Source organism: Acipenser ruthenus, chromosome 12 (genome assembly GCF_902713425.1).
Source record: "Acipenser ruthenus chromosome 12, fAciRut3.2 maternal haplotype, whole genome shotgun sequence".
NCBI lineage: Eukaryota > Metazoa > Chordata > Actinopteri > Acipenseriformes > Acipenseridae > Acipenser > Acipenser ruthenus.
In genome coordinates, this window is record NC_081200.1 from 24,561,569 (window position 1) to 24,586,256 (window position 24,688).

The window sequence follows — 24,688 nt, forward strand, 5'->3', positions numbered from 1 at the left end:
AGGTGCAATTTTTCCCTGAACATTTCTCAATTGTTGTTTAGCAAATAATGGTGCTATATTATTATTATTATTATTATTATTATTATTATTATTATTATTATTATAACAAAGCATTTCTTAACTACACTTGAGAACAGATGTCATGAGAATATTGAAACAGTGCATTGTCAACATATAGTAATTTCAGTTTATGGACACTGATGCATGTAAAACAAACATTATAGGAAGTTTTTGTTTCTTAGTGTGGGGTTCAATACAATCTATCAACATAAAATACACACACTTGTGTGTTTATATGTATATGCAACATTTAAATTTAAATTCTGCAAATAGGGGCTTAAATCAAAGATTACAGCACATAAAAGTAGTATGATGAACATGCAAGCAAACCAAATTGGAGGTAAAAGCCAATTACATACAGTAGAAGAATATAAAACAGGTAATATCAACAATAATCAATGGATTGATAACTTTATTATTCAAAAGCAAGAAGCAGCACTTAATTGATCAATACATGTTTATTGGTCAGGATGCAGGGAATGAAGATGGACAACAGTCAAAACACTGAAACTGCTTGTCAGTACCAACCCCCCTGTGCAGCCTTCAGAGCATGTTTACTAGCGTAACAATAGCTTTGCCTGCCTGCATTTGTAACAGGATTGAGACAAACAACAGTGACTAGCACACGGCAAACGAGCATCTTGACTACTGCACAAAACAGGCTCATGTGTGCAAGTAGTTATAGTGCCTTTAACCTTGTCTTTCCACCAGTGCACAAAATCCCCAACAGCATCACAATACACTGTATGTCCCACATTTATCACTGTCAGTTATGTTATGTCATAACTGCATTCACCATTACATAAAACAAATAACACACCCAGCCTTATTATGACCATCTATAAATAACATGCATGAGAATGGGAAAATTAAACATGACACTTCAGAAAAACATTCTTTGTGCTTTAGTAAAGCTACTCTCCAGAAGAAGGAGCTCATAGTTTGGATCAAGGCCAGCAAGCCAATGGTGAGGTTGTAATAACATTTTCTTATGCCTGTATTTTTCATTGCTTACACTGGGTATTAAGTTTACTTTATAATGCATGACTGGAATAGAACACATTTTGACAGCAATTTATATCCAAACTTATAAGTACTTAAAGTTTCTATGTGTAGGAATCACTTATCTGTGTGTTTCACGTCGTAACGCTTTCACACAGAGATTAACGTTCTGACTTTGAAAGTAATGGATTGTTTAAATTATATAAAGATCAAGATGAACGTTAGTGTTTATTTATAGATTTACATTATGTTCTGCGGCTGTTATTTGCTTTTAGAGAGAGAGAGAGAGAGAGAGAGAGAGAGAGAGAGAGAGAGAGAGAGAGGGAAAACATTATACAAACCTGATATTTTTCCACCAAGTTTAAACCTCAGCACTGGGACCTACTTAATTTTCTTGTCATTTTGCAATTAATGCAGAGTCAAAATGCACATTAAATTGTACATGTCAGTGGAATAATCATGCTCTCTGATTGGTCAGGTTTGTCAGCTTATATCTCAATTGAGAACACCTGATGCGCAACAGATGAACAATTAGACAGTTAGAAAATGGTCACTGGGTTTGAAATAAACATTTAGTAAACATGTAAATCACTGTAATTACATTGTAGTAATGAACACAGTTTTAATTGTAGCACCTGTGTGCACTTGCGTAATAACTTACTAGGGCTTAAAATAAAGGTGCAGAAGGCCACAGCATTCATTGTTGCTTAAGTAAGAACCGGAAATTAAACATCTTCACTTGTCTCTTTATTAAACCTTTGAAGCACAGGGCCAAACATTCTTGACACAAACACAAATTCTAAAAGCAGCAAATGTAAACAATTAAATCAGATAGTTATATCCCCCTGTTATAAAATAAAGCTTCAATACAAATACAATTCTCTGCTTTCACAAGGCAGGAATCCTAAGATAAGAGCTATGCACCCATGCAGACTTCAAATAGTTCTTTAGTTACAGTAAGCACAAGGCTTACACTTGAGCTGAAAGCAGAATGATTTCACAGAGTCAAATACTGTATGATGGGGTGCTTTTCTGTCTTAATCATTACATTCTTTTTTTTCTTGCACATGTTTGAGTATTTAGAATGACCTTATTCTTACATAAACTCTGACTGATTAAACCAAGGGCATGCATTGCCGTGGATCTGAATGCAAACCTATACTGTATCATCCCTGAGCATTAACGATGGTTTTGGATAAGACCAGTCAATGTGTCAAATACCAACAGAAATCATCCATTTTACTGGCAAATTTCAGAGCCATCACTCAAAATGATTGGCAGCTGTAATCTTTGTAAAAGATACAAGGCAAAATAAATTAAGCACTGATGATTAAAAGCATAATAAGAGATCCCTGCAAATGGTTTAGGAAACTTGAGCTAATAGTATTTTTCTCATGAAGCAGTACTGCTCGTGGAATAGTATTTGTCCGAAGTTTTAATTATGCTTCTTCTGTCTAATCTGCCTAAAGGAAGTGCTGCAATGGCAGACACAAGGTGCTAAAATCTACATTTTATGAATAAAATGATATTCAATTAATTTTCAATACAGTGTTAAAAAAACAGAAAAGTGTTGTTAAATATACTTTAAAAGAAATTGACAACCTTTTGTACTATCGATGACGCTGAGAAAGGTGTATCTGCAGTATAATTTGTGCATTCTATTCAGGATTTCAGAATATTGTCAATTCTCATTAAAAACAAACTCAGATTAATCTAATTCCTGATACCATGAATGTTCTACATGGTCCCAGACACATTTAGCAGTCGCTTACTGTAAATTACTTCTTATAATATGAACTCCCTTAACATGAATTTCCTGTTTGTGTTATTTTGATTTAAGTGCAGTTCATGTATACTTTTTGGAAGTTCACTTACAACTGTTGACTGTATATATTGTATATGAGGGTTAGAAGAGGTTGGGGGTACCAAATGTGGATCTGGCCATAAAAATGAGGGGCACCACTTTAGAAACTGCTTACAAGAATGGCTTCATTACATAAAATTAATAATGTAGATAATTGTAATTGTAGATAATTTAAAGCAATTCTTACACTTACTGTTTGCTAAATATAAGTAGCCAAACAAAAGTTATGCATTCTAGTATCTATTTCAAAACCGTATCGTATCTACACATACAGTAGTATTGTTCATATTTAGCCACTAGGTTTTATGTTAGGTAATTGAGGTTGAATTAAGCGCTTTGTGATGGTGGTCCACTATGAAAGGCGCTTTATAAAATAAAGATTGATTGATTGATTGATTGATTTCCCCAAAGCTTCAGTCAGTTACATCAACAATAATCAATAAGAAAACCCCAGGATAAATCATTAAATGACTGTCTTTGTACTTTCAACATTTTTGATGCAGCGAACATAGAATACTTTGTCTTTTTCATTTTAAAATGTATTGTAAAACTATATGGAAAGAGTTCCTAGGCTAGGTTACAGAGAGAAGGTACTTGAGTATAACTTTAACTATTGCATTATCATCCCTGACTTTCAACAATTGGTGTAAATAAGTATATGGTGTTGTGCCTAAAATATTGATGAAAAATAAAAGTCTGCATATTCCCATTACAAAACAAAACAAAGACTAGTGTACAAAGTCAAATGCCAGGTACAGTACTACTGTTCTACCACCAGTGTGACTATATGACAGAATTGTGAGGTTTGATCAAATACAGAAACACAATAGTCAAGACAAGCAGGGCTGGATTTTGGTATCATGGACCCCTGGACAAGGAACCAGAACAGACCCCCCAGACTGACACCAGATTCAAATAACCACTCCATTGTTTTAACGTGAATATGAAACAATTAGCTATAAAGACTTGGCATTACACAGCACCATCTAGTGACTGAAATACACAACTTTTAATAGTTGGATTAATATGAAAAGAACCTTTAAAAGACAATGTTAGGAATATTAAAATGTTAGTAAGTGCTTAATACCACAATCTATCATAAAACTAAACAGCATGTTACTTACATTTTCCTAAACACCTCTGTTCTACATCGCAGAGTAATTAAATCAGACTTATATTAAATTAATCTTCTTCTTGATTTCATCTGTGCAAAGTCTCTAATAATCTCAGTAAAATCCAGTTTTCTGAATATATAACATTCCGTGGACATGATGTCAAGGCTGTTTAGGCGATGCTGGTTCATGGTGTCTCTCAGTTCATTCTTAATGATTCCCATGCAAGAGAATGATCATTCTCCAGAACAGTTAGTGTACATTAAGGATAGGTATATGCGCAGAGCAGTGGTGACATTCAGAAACGTGGAAATCTCTTGAGAATTCAGGATAAGTTGAAGGTGGTCAAACACTGTTCTCTTCACCTTGCCAGAAACACATTTAGTAAACTGGAGCATTTCTGATGGGAAATATTCATCCACATCTGAAGGATAGGTTTGCACAAGTGTAGCAGCTTTGTTTTTGATGTCATATTCTGACAAGTTGGTAAGGAAGCCAAACAAGTTATGCACAGTAACATACGCCTTTGATCGGAGCAAGCAATCTGTTGAAAGAGTATCCAGAATCTTTAGGAAAATATGGACACGAAATCTGTCTCTGCCCTGTAGTAAAACTTTAGTTACACTGGGGCAATCGTGATCCTGCAGAGCACCGGGTGGTTATCTCTGCCGTCGCTCTTCGTCTCGATGTTTCTTCAGCACTGCAGTTTCCATTGCACGGTTTTCAAAATCATCAAAATGATCACGAATCCCATCCAGAAATGTTTTCAGAGATTCAAGTAATTCAACTACCACTGACAGTTTGATGTTTTGTGCTTGAATGGATTTACTAGTTTTGTTGAATCTCTCCAGAATGTTATTCCACAAGTCTGTGGGTTAAAGCGAAAGGCAGATTGAAGTTACCTTGATCTATGATTCGTGATGTGGGCAGACTGGATCCGACTCCTTGTTCTGTACTACTTTCTAATTCTTCAGGCCCGTTATTTGGAACAGTAGCACCACCAAAACTCTCGTTGACCAGTTGTTCAGATTCATTTGTTGTTGTCGTTACTTCATTTTTATAGGATTTAAAATCGAAATTTGATAGTCTCTGAATGTTTTCCAGCAGGAATTTTTCACTAGCTTGCTTTTCCTTTTGTTTTATTTGTTTTGCTGCACCACTAAGTTTTTCAATTTTTTTCGATATTATTCTCTCTCTCTCTCTCTCTCTCTCTCTCTCTCTCTCTCTCTCTCCCCTCCAGCGTGCAAGTGACCAGTAAGAGACGCAAGTGTTTAGCTAGCGCGATCATGGGGCAAGTGGATTGGATTGGAATTGTAAAATAGCCATTTTTATTTATGTATTTATTTTAAATGTAGTCCAGGGCTCTGCACAAATGTCCCGGTTGCCCCTCCCCCCCCCCCCCCCCCCTTAAATCCGGCCCTGAAGACAAGGGATACTGGGTGAAAAAGTCATCATAGTTCTATCAAATCAACCTCTGCTGCAAAGATCAACATAGGACACTGCATTAAACAAATAAATATATCAAATAAACAAACACCAGGATGGTCAGAACAAAGAAAAAGGATAACACGACTGTAAGTCGCCCTGGATAAGGGTGTATGCTAAGAAATAAATAATAATAATAATAATAATAATAATACTAATAATAATAATAATAATAATAATAATAATAACACTTTAGTTTAGGTATCCATTATACATGGTTATAAACAATCTATAAACACATTATTAGCTATGCTATTAACCAGTATGAAGTATGATTAGAAATAATAAGACTGTTATAAAACACTTTTGCCACTTTTTTTGGTTTTTGCTATAACACATTATAAAAAGGTTAAAATATAGATTATAACAGGATTTATAATGTAATATATAACATAGGCATGCACCGAATCTACAAAAACTGCCAAGAAAACTGAAGGAAACTGTTGAATGAAAAACAGACTGGCAGCTACTAACAAGGGACGCGCACAATGTATTGTTTTTAGGCTTTTAGTTCATATTATTTTTTATTACCGAATGGAAATATATCCCTGAATAAGATTTCAGTTTGAAACTGACACAATTTACCGCTAGCCTCCCTCCCCCCACAACAGAAATGTCAAAATACAGAACCGTTTACTTTACAAGAAAGGAGAACTGCACCTTTGTCATAACCCACTATTTTCTTTAATGACATTTCAACCTGTGTCACCTGATCTGAGAGCTATGAGGAAACAATTACTGTGATGAGTGACCTGAATCTCCCTGCGAAATAAAACCCACGTTGATTTAAATGCACCGTGTGTAACACATATCAAATAGGCTACAAAATAGTTTTAAAATTATTTTAATAAAACACAGCAGTTCCCAAATGGTTTAACTTGTCTTGGCACATTACAGTAACGTAAAATATAATTTACTAAAGCATATTGTTCAGCAATGTCTTGCACATCTGACAGTTGTAAAGTTAAAAAAAATATATATTTCTGTGCACCGATTTTTTTTCTCTCAGTATGATCTTTAGAACACATCGCAGACAAAGCAACAAAGCACAAAAGTCTACAACAGTTTGCCATTACTATATAGTACAGGTTTACTGCATAACTTGAATCCATGAAAAGTGTGATGTGAATGTGCTGTTGCATACAGGGGTATGTTTTCATTCAGTACCGGTTCCGTGTCTTATTTAAAGAAGAACCGCACACATTAGAGGGATATATTAAAATGGATGTGCGTCTGGGCGGATATAGGGTTCGGATTCGGTTAACCGAATCTTAAGTATACCGAACCCTGCTCAAAAATGAGGTATTTGGACCGAATCCTGGATTCAGTGCATCCCTAATATAACATGTAATTTGCCCGCTAATAACAATATCTTGTGAAAATGTCAAGGTCAATTTATAAAGCTATTATAAAGTATCTCACAAGACGTGTTAATTACATATATTATAAGTATCCTAATATGTAGGTCATTGTATGTTTTATAAGATTACTTTATTACAACAATATATAAATATATTAATCACCCCAAGAACCTTTCATTCACTATTTTAAAGCATGCTACAATGCACTTTGGTTCCCTACCTTTATATATAATTTGTTCCCATAGCTGCCAATCTGAAAAGGGGCGCGTTTTTAAATAATTATTGATTGATGATATGAAAACATACAGCCTGATTTTGCCTGTTTTCATACTACTTTTTTCGGGTGTAAATTAAGTTGATGTAAATTAAGCATTGCCATTAACAACAATTGTGTTTATCAGAATATAACCTTAGAATGACAATGACACATTTTAGCAACTCTTAGAACATACGTCATGGCAAGAAACATGTGTACTTTATTATACAACACAAAGCTTTCCACTGCTAGTATTTTAAGTTATTTTCCAATCAAACATCCAGCCTTACTAATATCACTCAAATTCTTAATCACACATTTACAGATTCTTCAAAATGTACCTCATGTTGTGATCTTAAAGGTTTATGAATACCCTTAAAGCAGTTTGTTTAGCCTTCACCACACTGGTGACATTCACCCTCTCTGTTGTCATTAAAAACCTCTTTGGTGAAATATTTTCCTCTTAGCCTTTAATTACAAAGTCTTTCATTTATAAGATAGTAATAAAATATTTTGCAACCCCTAAACTAAAGTGAAGCACAATTCTAATCTATAACATAATTATAAATGTAAGTAAAATACATCAGAAATGCAGTCAAGCTCCCTATTAAAGTACTTTTTACGCTATTAACAATTTATAAGATATTAATTAAATATTTCGCAACCCCTAAACTAAAGTGAAGCCCAATTCGAATCAATTAGATCATTATAAATGTATATAAAGTATATTTTGATTTATTGTGAAAGATATCGAATGATTCTTGGTGTTAGATCTCCTTCCTGACCTGTGAGGGCACTGAGTAAAGGGAACAGAGTACCCTGGACTGGATGGTCTGACAGTTCATTCCTAGGGTTAGGTGGAAGTCGGCCATCTAGAAAGGGGACAGAGCTACGGTACACTAAATCATTGACCTGGATGGGAATAGATGTGGCAGCTGTGGATTGGAGGAGTGGCTGCAATCGTTTACCAAGGGGTCATGTGTTACTGTACAAATAGGGGTCGAAGCGACATAATCTGTTCCTTCGTTTTGGTTAAGAAACAACCCGGAAGGACCTGTGTTTACAACTTTGTGAGTATTCTGTTTGCTTTGTCTTGTCTGAAAATACTCTTTGTTATTGTTTAGATGGCTAACACGATCTGGAGCTGTCACCACAGGCCAATGCCAACCCAGACAACATCCCTGCACTTTGTTTCATTAAGGACTGTGTATCACTACAAGCACTAGAGCACTCACTGTGGACTTCTGTTTGCATTACGTGTTACGTGAATAAGAATGGGACTGTTTATTATTTGGGAACCAAACGTGAATTTAAACAGAGCAATACACGCCACTGTATTGTTTATACATGCCCTGTTAACATTGTTTATTATTCACTGTTGTTACGCCATCAGGCAATTGGATTACAAACCATTAAACAACATTGCACCTGGATTATAATCATCTGTCTGTTTATTGATCACCTGCACCTGCACACTGTTAACCACTTTGCCACAGAAGTTTTCATAGGGGTTGCAAAATATTGTATTACTATCTTATAAATGAAAGACTTTGTAATTAAAGGCTAATAGGAAAATATTTAACCAAAGAGGTTTTTAATGACAACAGAGGGTGAATGTTACCAGTGTGGGGAAGGCTAAACAAACTATGCTTTAAGAAAATTCATAAACCTTTAAGATCACAACATGAGGTACATTTTGAAGAATCTGTAAACGTGTTATTAAGAATTTGAGTGATATTAGCGAGGCTGGATGCTTAATTGAAAAATAACTTAAAATACTAGCAGTGGAAAGCTTTGTGTTGTATAATAAAGTACACATGTTTCTTGCCATGGCGTGTATGCTCTAAGGGTTATTAAAATGTGTCATTGTCATTCTAAGATTATGTTCTGATAAACACAATTATTGTTAATAGCAATACTTAATTTACATCAGTAGACATTGAATCAGAAAAAAGTAGTATAAAAACAGGCAAAATAAGGCTGTATTGGTTCATAGATATCATCAATCAATAATTATTTAAAAATGCGCCCCTTTTCAGATTGACAGCTATGGGAACAAATTATATATAAAGGTAGGGAACCAAAGTGCATTGTAGCATGCTTTAAAATAGTGAAAGAAAGGTTATTAGGGTGATTAATATATAATTGTAATAAAGTAATCTTGTAAAACATACAATAACCTACATAATTGGATACTTATAATATAAGTAATTAACACGTCTTATAAGATACTTTATAATAGCTTTATAAATTGACCTTGACATTTTCACAAGATATTGTTATTAGTGGGCAAATTACATGTTATATAGTACATTATAAATATTGTTATAATCTATAATATAACCTTTTCATAACATGTTATAGCAAAAAAAGGCAAACGTGTATTATTACCGTTTTATTATTTCTAACCATAATGGTTAATAACATAGCTAATAACATGTTTATAGATTGTTTATAACCACTTATAATGGATACCTAAACCAGTGTCACCAGAAAAAGAATGAATGAATAAAGAATTATGATGCATATGTCATAACTTTTTAATGCAAATGAAAGGAAGTATATAAATAATAATCATAGAATAATGTAATAAAAAAACAGTTTGTATTTTTATCGGATGGGCTGCACTGTATTTTGGATAGTTTGCAGGAAGGCAAGCAAGACTTTAGTAACATATTAATAGTTTGTTACCTGCACAATCAATAAATCTAGTCTTTTGAATCTCCTTGTAGTCTCTGGCTCTACACATTACAAGCATGTGCTGTTGCTTCTTATAGAGAATAGTCACACACTGGTCACCACTCTTCACCTGTCTCATGAGACTAGCTGCAGGTTCTCTTAAGTACATAAAATGGTTGTTCTTTATTATGTCAAACAACAAAAATCAATAGAACAGTTTTATTTTTCACACAGAAATGTCAACAACAAGAACACCTATACCCCTTAAAATAACAATGGTTTTCCCAGGGTTGCTATAATTTAATATCCACACAGCAAATATTCAGGTAAGTAAACAGTATAGTGCAGTCCCACTGGAGGATTTCAAAATGCCCCACACTGTTTAGAAGGTAGATTAGTTATGTCCACAATACCATTAGTGTCACTTGACCTTCAATGGCCACAGAGTGTCTCGTTCCTCAAAGGACAAAAAGCAATCTTCTCCAAAGTGGTTTTCACCATAATGCAGGCACCTTAATTTGTCCACAAAAGTCCAACTGACTCCTTGCCAATACTTTGCATCCAGATCCCACCTCTGCCTCCAGGGGGTGCTTCTTCCCTCTGTGACGTCAATCCTGGAGAAACAATGAAAACAATCCATCTTTAATACTCACTCTCCCCTCCCCGTCTCACTGTCTGAGCGGGGCTAATTCACACACCCCGCATTCGGCCCCTCCCTGTAAGAGCATTAGTTTTACAACCTGGCCACCGATACTCAACTCTAGTAGGTGAGAGCCTCACTTATCGGGGTGTCTGCAGGTAACACAGCAGTCCGTCTTCTCTGCAGTCCTTCTTTTGGAACGGAGGGACAGAGAAGGCAAGTCCTGGAGACAGACAAAACTACAATGCCTCATAATACAATAAAGATATCTTCCAGTCCAACAGCATACTTATTCCATTAACAGTTAACAATAACTAGAACACTAACAGCCATCAAACAGGACGCTTACATAAATAACACGACTTATACTCGCAGTTCGTATGAAACAGTCTTCTCTTAATCTCTGCAATGCAAGGAGTACTTAACTTTCTTTTCTGTGACGTACAGTCTTCACTGCATTTAGTTGTGCTGTTTTTTTTTCTTTCTGCTTCTCTTCAATATTATATTGCTTAGGCTCCAGTGTTGCTTCTCTTCCTTCCATATCCAAAAATGGCCACGGTCCAGCGTCACTGTGTTCCCCCCATGTTCACCCTCTCTGTTCTTTTGGTTCCAGTTATATACAGGAACTAATCAAGGGGCGCTGATGACTTGCTCCTGACTACAATTAAGGTCCCAATCCTAATCACTTGTGACTGTGACCGTGCCCTTAATAAAATAATTAAAAGGATACAATACACACATAACACTCCTTATTGGGGTCTCCCTTTGGGTACATAAAACATATAAATTTAACCCTTTATTGGGGTCTCCCTTTGGGTATAAAAATAAATAAAACACACAGTGTAAAAAATACAATAAATAGTGCAACTAAAGCAGTATACAATAAAACCACCAGTCAATAAAACAATTAAAACGTTGGTATTTGTGACACTTATACCAGATAGTGGTGTGTATTTAAGAGGATATTTAAGAAAGAAATGTCTTTCTATTTCAACAGGTAACTAGCATAATTAACATAACCTAGAAATGCAAACAATTGTTCTTGAATTTGGGACTGAATTGTTTAAAAGTCAAATTTCTCACAGGTCTCTAAAGGGAACATAGGAAACCTGTATATTGTTTTTTTCAGCACAATCTGAACTTTTCAATGATATAATTTACTTTGGCATGTCTACTCAACTGATTGAGATATTGCAGATTAAATGGGGAAAAAAATTAAAAATTACAATTTCTGTGCCACTTTAAAGCCCTAAAAAATAATTCCCTAACATGGTAATTAGACAAAGTGCACGTGTCTTGCATTGCTAATCTGTTAACTATATATGGAGAAAAAAATAGGAGTTAATATGTTTCTGTCTTGGCTGTGTCAACATTGGTATTAATAAATAATAATAATAATAATAATAATAATAATAATAATAATAATAATAATAATAATAATAATAATTTAAAACAGAACTTCGTCGGGTCAATATGTAAACTATACATATTTTTAAATGTAGACAAAAACGAAATTCAAAATATAATTCAGAAAGATTAAATCATCCTACACACATCTTAAAATTTTGTAAGCGATTACTCACTCGCAGCCTTTAGGGCACCGACATATTTTATAATATTATTATTACTGTGGATGGTGCAGCATAGCCTGGGACAATATACAGCAATCAATAACGATTGATTAGTTCTGAATATAACTGTTGAAAATAAAATTTGACAAAAATATCTCCTGTGGGTCTGCTAAATGTTGTAGCCATCAAGATTTGCTCAAATCAAACCACGATCCGAAATATAAAACTCTTCAGTTTGTTTATTTGACTTACTGTATTAGTGACTGAACAACGCGGAGAAATCCTACTGGCCAGTTTGATTGACATGATCACTCTACCATTCACACGTTGAGAGACTAAACCCTCCCACACATATCCTAAAATGTCAGAAGCGATTGGTCAAACACAGCGTGCCCAAGCACTAAGTTACTACCACATATGCCACGGTACAACAGGTTCAGTTCTGAAAATAACTATTGAAAGTAACATTAAGCTCACTTGAAAGATGTGATCTACAGTAACATTGCAGGACGTCCAGAACAGAAGAACTTACCTCCATTGCTGTGTAAACTCCTGCTGGATACTGCTTAACGTGGTCTGCTGCAGGCACATTTTTATCCTTTTAGAGACATCCATTTTCTTGTTTACAGTGTGTAGTATTTTAATTTCCCGCTAAGATTGCATATAGTCACATGACATAATCACTGCACAGCACTGTGTGCATGGCGAATATTACACGCAGGCACATATCGTTAATGTGATTTTTTTTTGTATGAACAAATAATTATGAAATTCTTTCTTAAGAATATTGTAAAAATGGTGGTATTGGGCTAATTTCATGATTTACGCGCAGCCTGTGAAATCGTGATTTTCACAGGGCCCTAATTATAAGATAGACATTTGTGTCTTTGTGAAGAAAAAGAAAGCATCCCTCATGTACCCCATAGTGCATTAATCAACTTCTCAGCTATCTTTGGATTGTAAGTGAAATTTAATCCACACACCTTCATATGTAAGGTTAAAATTTGAAAAGCCCTGTGTGTAAATAGGGGGCAGGGCAAAGCCCTGCATATAAATGTATAAATGTTTAGTTAAAAACACGCTGTTTTGTTTCTTAGTGTTTTGTATTTTTTAAATACCTTGTGGGAATGCGTGACTGTCAGCTAGTGATTGTTGGATTTATTTAGTTAATTTATTGTTAATCCGGTGATGGCACTATGTAACACAATTTTTGTTCCTGGGTAGTAAGTGTTATTTCCTAATTGCTTATGCATCAAAAGTATAGAAAATGGCTATTATTCCCCACAAACTTTGCTTTTGTGACCAGGACAGTGATATTTTGAAATTTACCTATTTCCAATGAGAAAACGGGCGAATTCGTGTCTTTTCGTTCACATAAAGTCAGAAAAAAACAACATATGAATCCAAATTAACATGTATTTATACTAAAGTAATGCAAAAATGACTACAAAAGATTTAGAAGTGAGTGGTTTTCGAGATTTACGATTATACTGTAAATCACTTTCACGAATCAGCCCCCAAATGTGGTCTCCCATCATGTTCTCGTTATACTGTCCTTGGTAGCAGCGTTCAAAGTCCAGTATATCCTGGTGGAAGCGCTCGCCTTGCTCCTCCGAGTACGCTCCCATGTTCTCTTTGAATTTATCAAGATGAGCATCAAGGATATGGACTTTGAGGGACATCCTACAGCCCATTGTACCGTAGTTCTTCACCAGAGTCTCAACCAGCTCCACATAGTTTTTGGCCTTGTGATTGCCCAGGAAGCCCGGAACCACTGCGACAAAGCTGTTCCAAGCTGCTTTCTCCTTACTAGTGAGCTTCTTGGGGAATTCATTGCACTCCAGGATCTTCTTTATCTGTGGTCCGACGAAGACACCGGCTTTGACCTTTGCCTCAGACAGCTTAGGGAAGAAGTCTTGAAGGTACTTGAAGGCTGCCGGCTCCTTATCTAGAGCTCTGACAAATTGTTTCATAAGGCCCAATTTGATGTGCAGTGGTGGCATCAGCACCTTCCGGGGGTCCACCAGTGGCTCCCACTTGACGTTGTTCCTCCCCACAGAGAACTCGGTCCACTGTGGCCAGTCCCGCCTGTGGTAGTGCGCCTTGGTGTCCCTGCTGTCCCAAAGGCAAAGATAGCAGGGAAACTTGGTAAAACCGCCTTGGAGACCCATCAGGAATGCCACCATTTTGAAGTCTCCTATGACCTTGATGCCATCTCAGAAAAATGCAGATATGTATCCACTTAGGCAGCTGGAACTAAACTGAACTGGTGGGCTTAAGGCCCCTGTATTTATACTACTATTTATATTACTGGAAAGTTCTAGAAAGTTCTAGAAGTTACTCCAAGTTTACTCAGCACTGAATCTATCTGGAATGTTCTGGAAAATAGGTACATTTCAAAATATCACTGTCCTGGTCACAAAAGCAAAGTTTGTGGGGAATAATAGCCATTTTCTATACTTTTGAGGCATAAGCAATTAGGAAATAACACTTACTACCCAGGAACCAAAAAAAAAAAAATCTGTTACACGGTGTGGTCACAGGTATATAAGCCTGCAGCTTTTGTTCAAGGTGGAGTGTCTAGGAGTACAGTGTTCGTGACCAGGCGTTCCTCAGCAGCCCCTGAATAGTCTACTGAGGGAAGCACAGTGGAATACAGCCCGGCCGCAGCTGGTGCGAAGAGGGCCAGCACCGCTGCAGCCACTAACAGAGTGGCCAACCCCCTCACCACGACTATTCCTGATTCTATCTCCAGAGGGAGAAGTGAAGCTCTTGCTGCCACCTTCTTGGCCGGGGGCACCCCTTCTGGCGTCGCCTTCCATGGGATCGCTCCTGACCGATCTTCCACCGCCTCGGGCTGCCGAGCATGCACCACCTAGGGCTGCAAAGCCTGCACTGTCTTGGGCTGCACAGCCTGCACCATCTGGGGCTGCATAGCCTGCACCATCTGGGGCTGCATAGCCTGCACCGCCTGTGGCTGCACCTCCTCGGGATCCCTGTTCACCATCACCTGGGGCACCTGCTTGCCATCGCCTGGGGATGTCTGATCACCATTGCCTGTGGATGCCACTTTGCTGTCTGCTCCTCGCCATTGCCTGGGCAGGTCAGCTCGGCATATCCCGGGAATGTCTGCTCGCCATCCCCGGGGATGTCTGCTCGCCATCACCCGGGGTCGCCAGCACTACGTCGCCTGGGGTCGCCTGCTCGGCATTGCCTGGGCCGAAATATGATGGGGACATTTGGGACTTTAAAGGGGGAGGTGGCTGTTGGGCCCAGCTGTGCTGTGGACAAGGGGGGGGGAGGATATGTAGCAGGGCTGCAGAAAAGTCCTGCATGTAAATAGGGGGCAGGGCAAAGCCCTGCATATAAATGTTTAAGTGTTTAGTTAAAAATAGGCTGTTTTGTTTGTTATTGTTTTGTATTTTTTAAATACCTCGTGGGAATGTTTGACTGTCGGCTAGTGATTGTTGGATTAGCTGGTGGCCATGCATAATTATTAAACTTCTGCAAAATGTGACCATATCTGGATTGATTAATTTATTGTTAATCCAGAGATGGTCACAAGTATATAAGCCTGCAACTTTTGTTGTTCAAGGTGGTGTGTCTAGGAGTAGAGTGTTTGTGAGTGGAGGAAAACGAAACTAAAAGTAAAACAATTGCTACCCGTGCTGGTATACCCCAGTTTTGTCATGTCTAATTGTACTTGTTTGTTATTTAGACGGCTAACACGATCCAGAGCTGTCGCTACAGGCCAGGACAAAACCCGGACAACACTGCACTTTGTTTCACGATAAATTGTATTTGCATCACAAGCACTACAGCACTCACTTTGGACTGGTGACCGTGTTTGTATATTGTGGGTGTATTAAAGACTGTGACTGAAACCCAGGGTTAAACTGAGTAGTACACAACCTTGTCTACTACCATTCATTATTATTTACCATTTGTCATCAGACTGTGGATTATAAATAAAATACCCTTGCACCTGGATTATCGTTGTCTGTCTGTTATTGATCACTGCATCACTCCTGCACCTGCACACTGCTAACCACTTTGCCACACGTGGTGTCAGAAGAGTGATGGATCACGCTTCACTAGCGGCACTGCTGGAGGCACTCAACAGCAGATGGGAGGTCAAGGAAAGACGGAGAGAGGAACGGTATACGACACTGATCGAGAGGGTCGGGCTGGCGATATCGTGCAATGTACCAGCAGGACCCATGATGATGGCCCCAAAAGTAAGGGTGCAGAAAATGATGCCGGAGGATGACCCAGAAGCTTACCTGGTCACCTTTGAGTGGCTGGCTACCACCCCGTCATGGCCCAAGGAATTTTGGGCAAGCCAGCTGGGACCCTGCCTTATCGGGGAGGCTCAGGCAGCCTACCAGGCCATGGCAGCCACCAAAGCCGTCCTGGTAAAGCAAGTCATTCTGCGCCATCTGAACATCACGGGGGAAACACACCGAGTATGGCTCCAGGAGTACAGGAGATCCTCAGATATGCGCCCCAGGGTTGTCGCGCAGAAGTTGTGTGACCACATGGTGCACTGGCTCAACTCTGCCCAGAAAACAAGCTTGGAGATGGGTGAGGTTATTGTGGTAGAGCAGTTTTGCCATGTGGTCTGCGCCGAAACCCAGGAATGGATACAGCACCACAACCCCGACAACCTAGAAGATGCTGTGAAACTAGCCGAGGATTTCGAAGACTCCCTGGTTTCCACCCAGGCTGGCCTACTCACCGCTCCAGCACAACGGAGTAGCCGAGCACCACCTCCTCTCTCCGCTCCACCATCACTGGAACCAGGACCAAGACCTCCTAGACCGCCGACCCTAATGGGCAACCTTGCCTCCCCTCCATGTAGACCAAGGTTGGCCCCCAGCTGGGGTAGAGTTGCTGCCCCTGCCCCGTTGCTGGTATGGCAATGGGACAAATATTTAACCTCTGCTCTCTCCTTCCCCCTACCTGTTTTAGATGCCATCAGCCGGGACACCAGGCCAGGTCATGCCCATCTGCGATGGAGTGTGACCTGGCAGCTTGCAATTGGGCAATTAGGGATTGTGGTTTTAGCAAATGTGAAAATCTGTGCATTAGTGGACACAGGGTGTGAGCAGACCTTAATTCAGACAGCTCTCTTGGGCGGTGTGTCATGGCAGCCACAAAGTCAGGTGGCTATCTTCTGTATCCATGGAGACACGGTGACATACCCCACTGTAAAAGTATATTTATCGGTAGGACCCAATAATTCTGGGCCGAGACTGGCCAAACTACAAATAATTGGTTAAATTAATGGCAGACTTGACTGCACACGTAAACGTGGCAGAAAAGAAAGAAAGGGAAATGATTGGTGATGTTTTTCCCTTTCAAACTGAAATGTTTTCCCCTCTTTTTCGTCCAAGAAAAACTAACACAGAGACAGATCAGAAAATGGGAGGGAGCATTAATGAGACAAGGCCGGGGTTTGGTGGGAGAATGCTTGGATGGTAACAAACGCCAATCAAAGGGAGTTGGTATGTAGTGTGACCGAGAGGGAGAGGTTACTGGACCATCCAGGGCAGAAGCTATTCCAGCCCCTCTCAATATACTGTACCAGTGGGCCTCGAGCACGGACTTAGTGTGGGGCCAAAGCAACGACTCCACACTGGTGCACACTCAGGAACAGGTCCGATCTATTAAAGGTAAGGATGTTGGCGGCGCTGGGGCGCTAGTATTTCCACACTTCATTATCAAGGGGCACAGGACAGCCTGTAACACAATTGATGGTTCCCCTGTCTTGTTGGCTCAAGGTCATGAGGCTGGCGCATGATATCCTTTTTGTGGGGCACCTCGGAGCAGACAAAACGAGGGAACGGATATTGGCTCGTAAGGAAGTGTCTAAATATGTAGCCACATGCCCAGCCCCTTTGTTCCCACTGCCAATTATTTCCACTCCCTTTGAACGCATTGCAATGGACATAGTGGGCCCTTTGCTACCTTCTGATTCCGGGTTTCTGCATATATTAGTGGTGGTAGATTATGCAACACGATAACAGAAGCAGTTCCATTGAGGTCCACTAGTGCAGCTGCAATAGCCAAAGAACTAGTGCAGATTATGGCTAGAGTAGGGATCCCCAAGGAAATCTTGACTGATAATGGAACTAACTTTCTGTCTAACACGTTACAGCAAGTTTATAAAATCTTAAAAATATGGTGGAGTGTTTTAATCAGACCTTAACCCTTTGCGGTCCATTTATTAATTGCGCGTCAGGCATGCCAGGTCTAATTAATTTTCACACGTGCAGTTAATTTTAGACGCGCTGTTTAAAAGTATTTTTTTTCACAGTCAAACGGGTTTAAATGGCCCTGCATATCAACAAAGCACTCACTAGGCATCTCCAGCCCTGCCCCACCCTTTCGTTTGCTATAGCGTTCACCTATGTAAGAAATAAATAATAATAATAATAATAGTCGTACATACCGATCGATCATCTCCGGATCACTCGTTTTATCACCAAACTCCTCAATAATGCGATCCAAGTCATTATTTTATTACTATAACATCTCAAAAAAGCTCTGCAAATGTCCGTGTTTTCTGTGCGCTGATTCAGTCAGCCAACTTGTTTACTTCAGACCGCCCCCGTTATCTGATACCTGATACCATGTATGACTATTCATGAGATACGCCTTTTTATTTATTTATTTATTTTTTTCGACTTGTCTCGGCTCCTGTCGCTCCCACTCGGTAATTGAATGGTTTTCTCGGCTTTTTCCGGAGAAAAAACGACTAGACACCCGTTTATTGCGTTTCTATAATGATGTCGGACCCAGTCCGACAAAGGACCTGTGAGGAATAATTGCAATGTCGGACCCAGTCCGACAATGGACCGCAAAGGGTTAAAGCAGATGCTCAGACGATTTGTGAACCAAAAGCAAAAACATTCAGCATCGCTTCTCCCCTACCTCCTTTTTACAATGAGAGAGGTGCCGCAGAGTTTGACAGGGTTCTCCCCCTTCGAGCTCTTGTATGGCAGGCAGCCTTGTGACATCCTCGATCTGTTGAGAGAGGTGTGGGAAGAGCACAAAGGCTCGTCCAAAAATGTAGTGCAGCATGTGCTTCTACTTAGAGATCGTCTGGATTTGGTTGGTCGTTTGGCCCAGGACAATCTCAAATCAGCTCAGCACCGGCAACAGCAGCAGGTAGGACTAGCCTTTTTGAATATGCCATTATCTCTCCTCCAGGTGTCACGGTGCAAGAGAGACCTTACCGGATCACAGAAAGTCGATGAAATGGCATTTGGAAAGAGGTATGGGCGATGCTCAAACTTGGGGTTATTGAGCTTTCCAGGAGCGAGTGGTGCAGTCAGATTGTGATAGTGGCCAAAAAGGACGGCACCAGCCGCTTCTGCATTGATTTCCGTAAGGTAAATGCTATTGCCAAGTTCGATGCCTACCCCATGCCTCGGGTCGACAAGCTTCTCGACAAACTGGGAACGGCTAGGTTTATCTCCACTCTGGACCTGACGAAGGGATACCAGCAGATCCCCTTAACCCGCAGTTCTACAGAGAAAACTGCATTTTCAACTGCTGAGGGGCTGTTCCATTTCATAACCATGCCATTTGGGCTACATGGTGCGCCCGCTGCCTTTCAGACTGATGGACCAGGTCTTACACCCACATCGTGAATATGTGGCAGCGTACATTCATGATGTAGTTATTTATAGCTCCACCTGGCGAGAGCATTTGGCTAGGATCACGGCTGTCCTTCAGTTTCTAAGGGTAGCCTGGCTGACAGCTAACTTGAAAAAATGTGCATTTGCCAAAACAGAGACGCAATATTTGGGATTTATAATGGGGAATCGAAGGGTAAAACCCATTGTCACCAACGTCCAGGCTTTGGTGGACGTGGCAATCCCCAAAACCAAGGCTCAGGTGAGGTCTCTACTGGGGTTAGCCGGTTATTACCAAAGATTTATCCCCAAGTATGCTACAGTTGTCAATCCCTTAGTTGACCTCACCAAAAAGAGTGCACCAAATTTGATTAAGTGGTCAGTAGAATGTCAGGGGACGTTTGATACTATTAAGCAGAGACTCTGCCAGGCCCCCACTCTCATCACACCAGATTTCACTAACAGATTCATCCTCCACACCGATGCTTGGATGTTTGTTTGGATGTGATTTTGTACCTCAGCAAAAAGATGCTCCCCTGGGAGCACAACTACTCTGTGGTTGAAAAAGAGTGTTTGGCCATTAAATGGGCTACTCACTCTTTACAATATTATCTGCTGGGACATTCATTCGATCTTGTCACAGACCACGCCCCACTCAAGTGGTTAAGCACAATGAAGGACAGCAATGCCCGGATAACTCAGTGGTACCTGGCATTGCAGCCCTTCATGTATCATATGATTCACCATGCAGGGAAAGAACACCAAAATGCAGATTATTTTTCCCGGGAAGGGGGAATAATGGGAAAGGTAGATTCAGCCGAGTGTTCCTTCGGCTCCACTCTGAGTGGTGGGATATGTGACAGAGACAGAATGATTCTTGGTGATAAATCTCCCTTCCGACCAGTGAGGGCGCTGTGTAAAGGGAACAGAGCGCCCTGGACTGGATGGTCAGACAATTCATTCCCAGGGTTAGGCGGAAGTCAGCCATCTAGAAAGGTGGCGGAGCTACGGTACACTAAATCATCGACCCGGAAGGGAAACGATGTGGCAGCCGCGGATTGGAGGAGCGGTTGCAATTGTTAACCAAGGGGACATTATTGATGGTATAAAAGGGGACATAGAAAATGATCTGTTCCTTTGTTATGGTTAACGCTTATCGGAAGGAGCACTGTATTGTGAATCGTGAGTGTTTTGTTTGTTTTTGTCATGCCTAATTGTACTTGTTTGTTATTTAGGTGGCTAACACGATCCAGAGTTGTTGCTACAGGCCAACACAAAACCTGCACTTTGTTTCATGATAAACTGTATTTGTACCACAAGCACTACAGCACTCACATGTGTTTGTATATTGTGGGTTTATTAAAGGGTGTGTTTATTGTTTTGCAACTGAACCCCAGGGTTAAACTGAGTAGTACACAGCCTTGTGTACTACCATTCATTATTATTTACCATTTGTCATCAAATAAAATACCCTTGCACCTGGATTATTGTTGTCTGTCTGTTATTGATCATTGCATCACTCCTGCACCTGCACACTGCTAACCACTTTGCCACAATGTGGTACCAGTCTTTGCTGAACTCCCCACAACAAAACCCCATTGTGACAGCTTCTGTTATTGTTGTGCACCTATCTTCCATGATACACAGAGACCAGCTCCCAACGAACAAATCCTTTATAATATTTGACAGATAGCACTGGGTGTTCTTGCTACCAGCAGGTGATCGTCTTGAGATTTGAACTTTTGGCATTGAAAGACGTCTGTCTTTACTTTCTATACAGACTTTAGCAATTTCAAATGTGTTTCTTTCTGTTATGCCATCATAATTCAATATTTTATGGCCGATCCATGCTCTTATTTGAGTCGTCTTTCTATCTGAATATTCAGGACATGTTCCTGGAAGGATAGTGTACACTATGTAGGCAGTCCAAATACAGAATGTGCTTCTATTTAAAAACAACCACTATCAGCACCAAATGATTCCCATGGACATTGCTGGGAAGTAGCCAAAGACCACAAGGGGAGAGTTTCTGTTTTGCTATGTAATTGCACATGCTTTGTGTTATTCCCTGAGTTCGTAGTTGGGTCACTTTGGATGTATCCAAATCCACATGAATCCTCCTGAAACAGGTATATTGAGCACTGATCACCATTAGGTTCTTTATTGTCTACAATTACATTATGTTACATTTGCATTCCTTATATCTGATCATGTTGTTCAACATCCTTTGCCAACGGTTAGAAAACACCTCTTTTTCTGTGTATTTGGCAGTCCACATTTTTGCACTACTTGAGCCCACAAACCTCCAGACCACAGTGGATAACTCTCTGTGGTCGGTCAGTTTACCTTCTTCAGTGCCCTATTCAGCTATTACTTTATATATCTCCTGGATATATAGTTTCTTTGCTGACAGCATTAGAAGTGTTTTAAAAACCTTCTGGGAAATTTAGTTAAAGCAAAATGTGTACATACATCTAAAAGGTCAGCATTTCACTTGTATTTTAAAAACACACACTAAAACAAATAGTTACAATACCACCTCTAAGCCTTAGTATTTTTAGGGGAGCATATGTGGATCACTTCCTGTTCCATTAACCTGAAAGATTCTGAGCAGCCCACTCTACTGGTTATGGTTGATAACTGAAATAATTCCAAATTGGAAATAGCCATTTTTATGAATTACTCCCCAGGGCAAAGTAAACACTACCCAGTCCCTACACAAACACACACTTTATTAAATCAAAAAATTATTAATGACGGGGTTATCAATCAATCAATTTATTTTTATATAGCGCTCCACATAAAAAATGTTAATAAAATAAAAAATGGAGAAGATTTGCCTTACAAATTAAATCCAAATGAATTCAAATAATGAAATTGCACATTGTAAGTTTTTAAGTATTTTTTGAAATGCTTACAGTATACAGCAGCTATACTGACATTTGTGTCATCCAATGGAAGCACCAACATTTTTTTGCTTTTGTTTGATTGGGTGATTCAGACGACTCCGTTCAACCCATCAAATCAACAGTACAAAGGTCACTCTTGAAATCTGGACTTAAAGGATGTGTTGCAGTAAGAATACCTCTGTTAAGAAAGGGGAACTAGACTAAAAGGCTAAAATATGCACAAGAACACAGAAATTGGACAATGGAACAATGATCAAAGGTTGTTGTCGGTTTTGGTGAAGGTGCGTGTTGCTGTGTTGCTGTCCTGTGTATGTCTGTGAGTTTTTGTATAGACCTTTTGATTTGGCCCTTGTGCCTGTTTATTTGTTAATGTGTTTTGTTTAGTGTTACTGTACATGTGTAAATAAACATGCGCAATAGCTTCACTGCAGCTTACGTGCCTCTGAGTCTCTCTTCCTGCCGGTAACTTCTTGGGCTGGGACGCTACTCTGTCACACGTACCTTATGGTGAAAGTATCAGTTCTGTAAAACAGTATGGGCCCTATTTTAAAGCCATGGCATTTTTTAAATAACATTATAAAACTGGACAGAAACAACAACTGCAGGAATGAGCAGTTTAATTATTATTATTATTATTATTTTTAAATGAATCACTGAAAATTAGCTTTTGCACGTGTTTTAAAAAAGGACACAAAATTAATCATAGAACAGCAAGGTAATAGCAATATGGCCCTCTTGATGACAGGATTAACTACAGGAAGACTTCAAGGAGGTGGAAATATATGTACTTGCAGCTGAAACTACATTTAGAAAATGTACAGAATCTGAAAGTAAATAAGGTGTTATTAGTAATTACACACACACAAAGGTAATTTTGGAAGAATGTCGTTGTCACCGAGGGATACATTGCAAATCTTTGCAAATCTCGAACGTGGAAGTATATTAATATGTGCTTTACAATATGTGCTAGGTCTACAAACTTAAAAATCCTATAACATATATACTGGATTCTGCTGAGCCAATGCCCGTTTTGAATGATCGCCCCACCCCAACTTCTAGCTGAAAGTCAAACTTTCACCATTAATTTCCGTTTTTAATAACCGCAAGTAATGCCTGAGGGGAAATATCGTGGCTCACGTAAATAGAAAAAAACTGCCAAGAAGTAGTTGCTCTGTGCATGAGTCAGGGTTAGGGTTCGGGTTATCTTCGGCGGTTTCGGATCAGATGATACAGACTTCGCAGTCTGATTGGTTACGCTTTCCTGCTGTTATGCTACAATCCATATTTTTTTTTTATTTTTATATATTTTTTTTACAAGAGCTTGTAACTCAGGCACTGTTTTTTGTATTGAACATTTTAATGCTATAGTTCTACTTTGGATGTTAATGTATTATTTCGTGTTGTGTTTTCACACTGGACACTGCAGTTTCTTACTTGCAGCGATTACGTAATGCCCTTTATTTTAGTGGACCGAAATGTCCTGTGTTTATTTATTCGGTAGTGTTTTTCACCTACAAATGTGTTTTCTCATGATGTGGTTTTGCACTGGACACTGCAAAAGAAGTGGTATATATCATGTGAACCGCACAGCCCGAAGTGGTTTATACCGCTTATAACACGAGTACCTGTCATTTGTGGGAAGAAAAATAATTAAAATAATTAAAACACAATTAAATTAAGACAAAACCAGAAACTTTTATTGTGTATACATCCGCAGTGTAACATAGTCCCAAATTTAATTTAATTTAATTTAATTCATTGTTCGCTTATTAAAAATAAATTGCACATGTTCGTTTATTGTGAATTTCTGCACTGAAAGTGCCATCTCACTAGAAATTAGAGGACTGAGCACAAGCTGTGATGATGGGTGGAGTTTCAAATGACACTAAGGAAGTAAGGACAGCAGCTGCAATGGAGACTGAAGCCGGAACTTGAAGTGAGTTTGTTAACTTGTTATATGCGAGGCACACATATTCTAGTACGTTTTTATCCTTTTGGATTTCAAAATATGTTTTTGTTAGTTGTTGGACACCCTTGTGTCCAAGTCGTGCCAGATTAAGTTGACGATCGAACCAGACTTTACGCACCAATCTGACCACGGTGTCA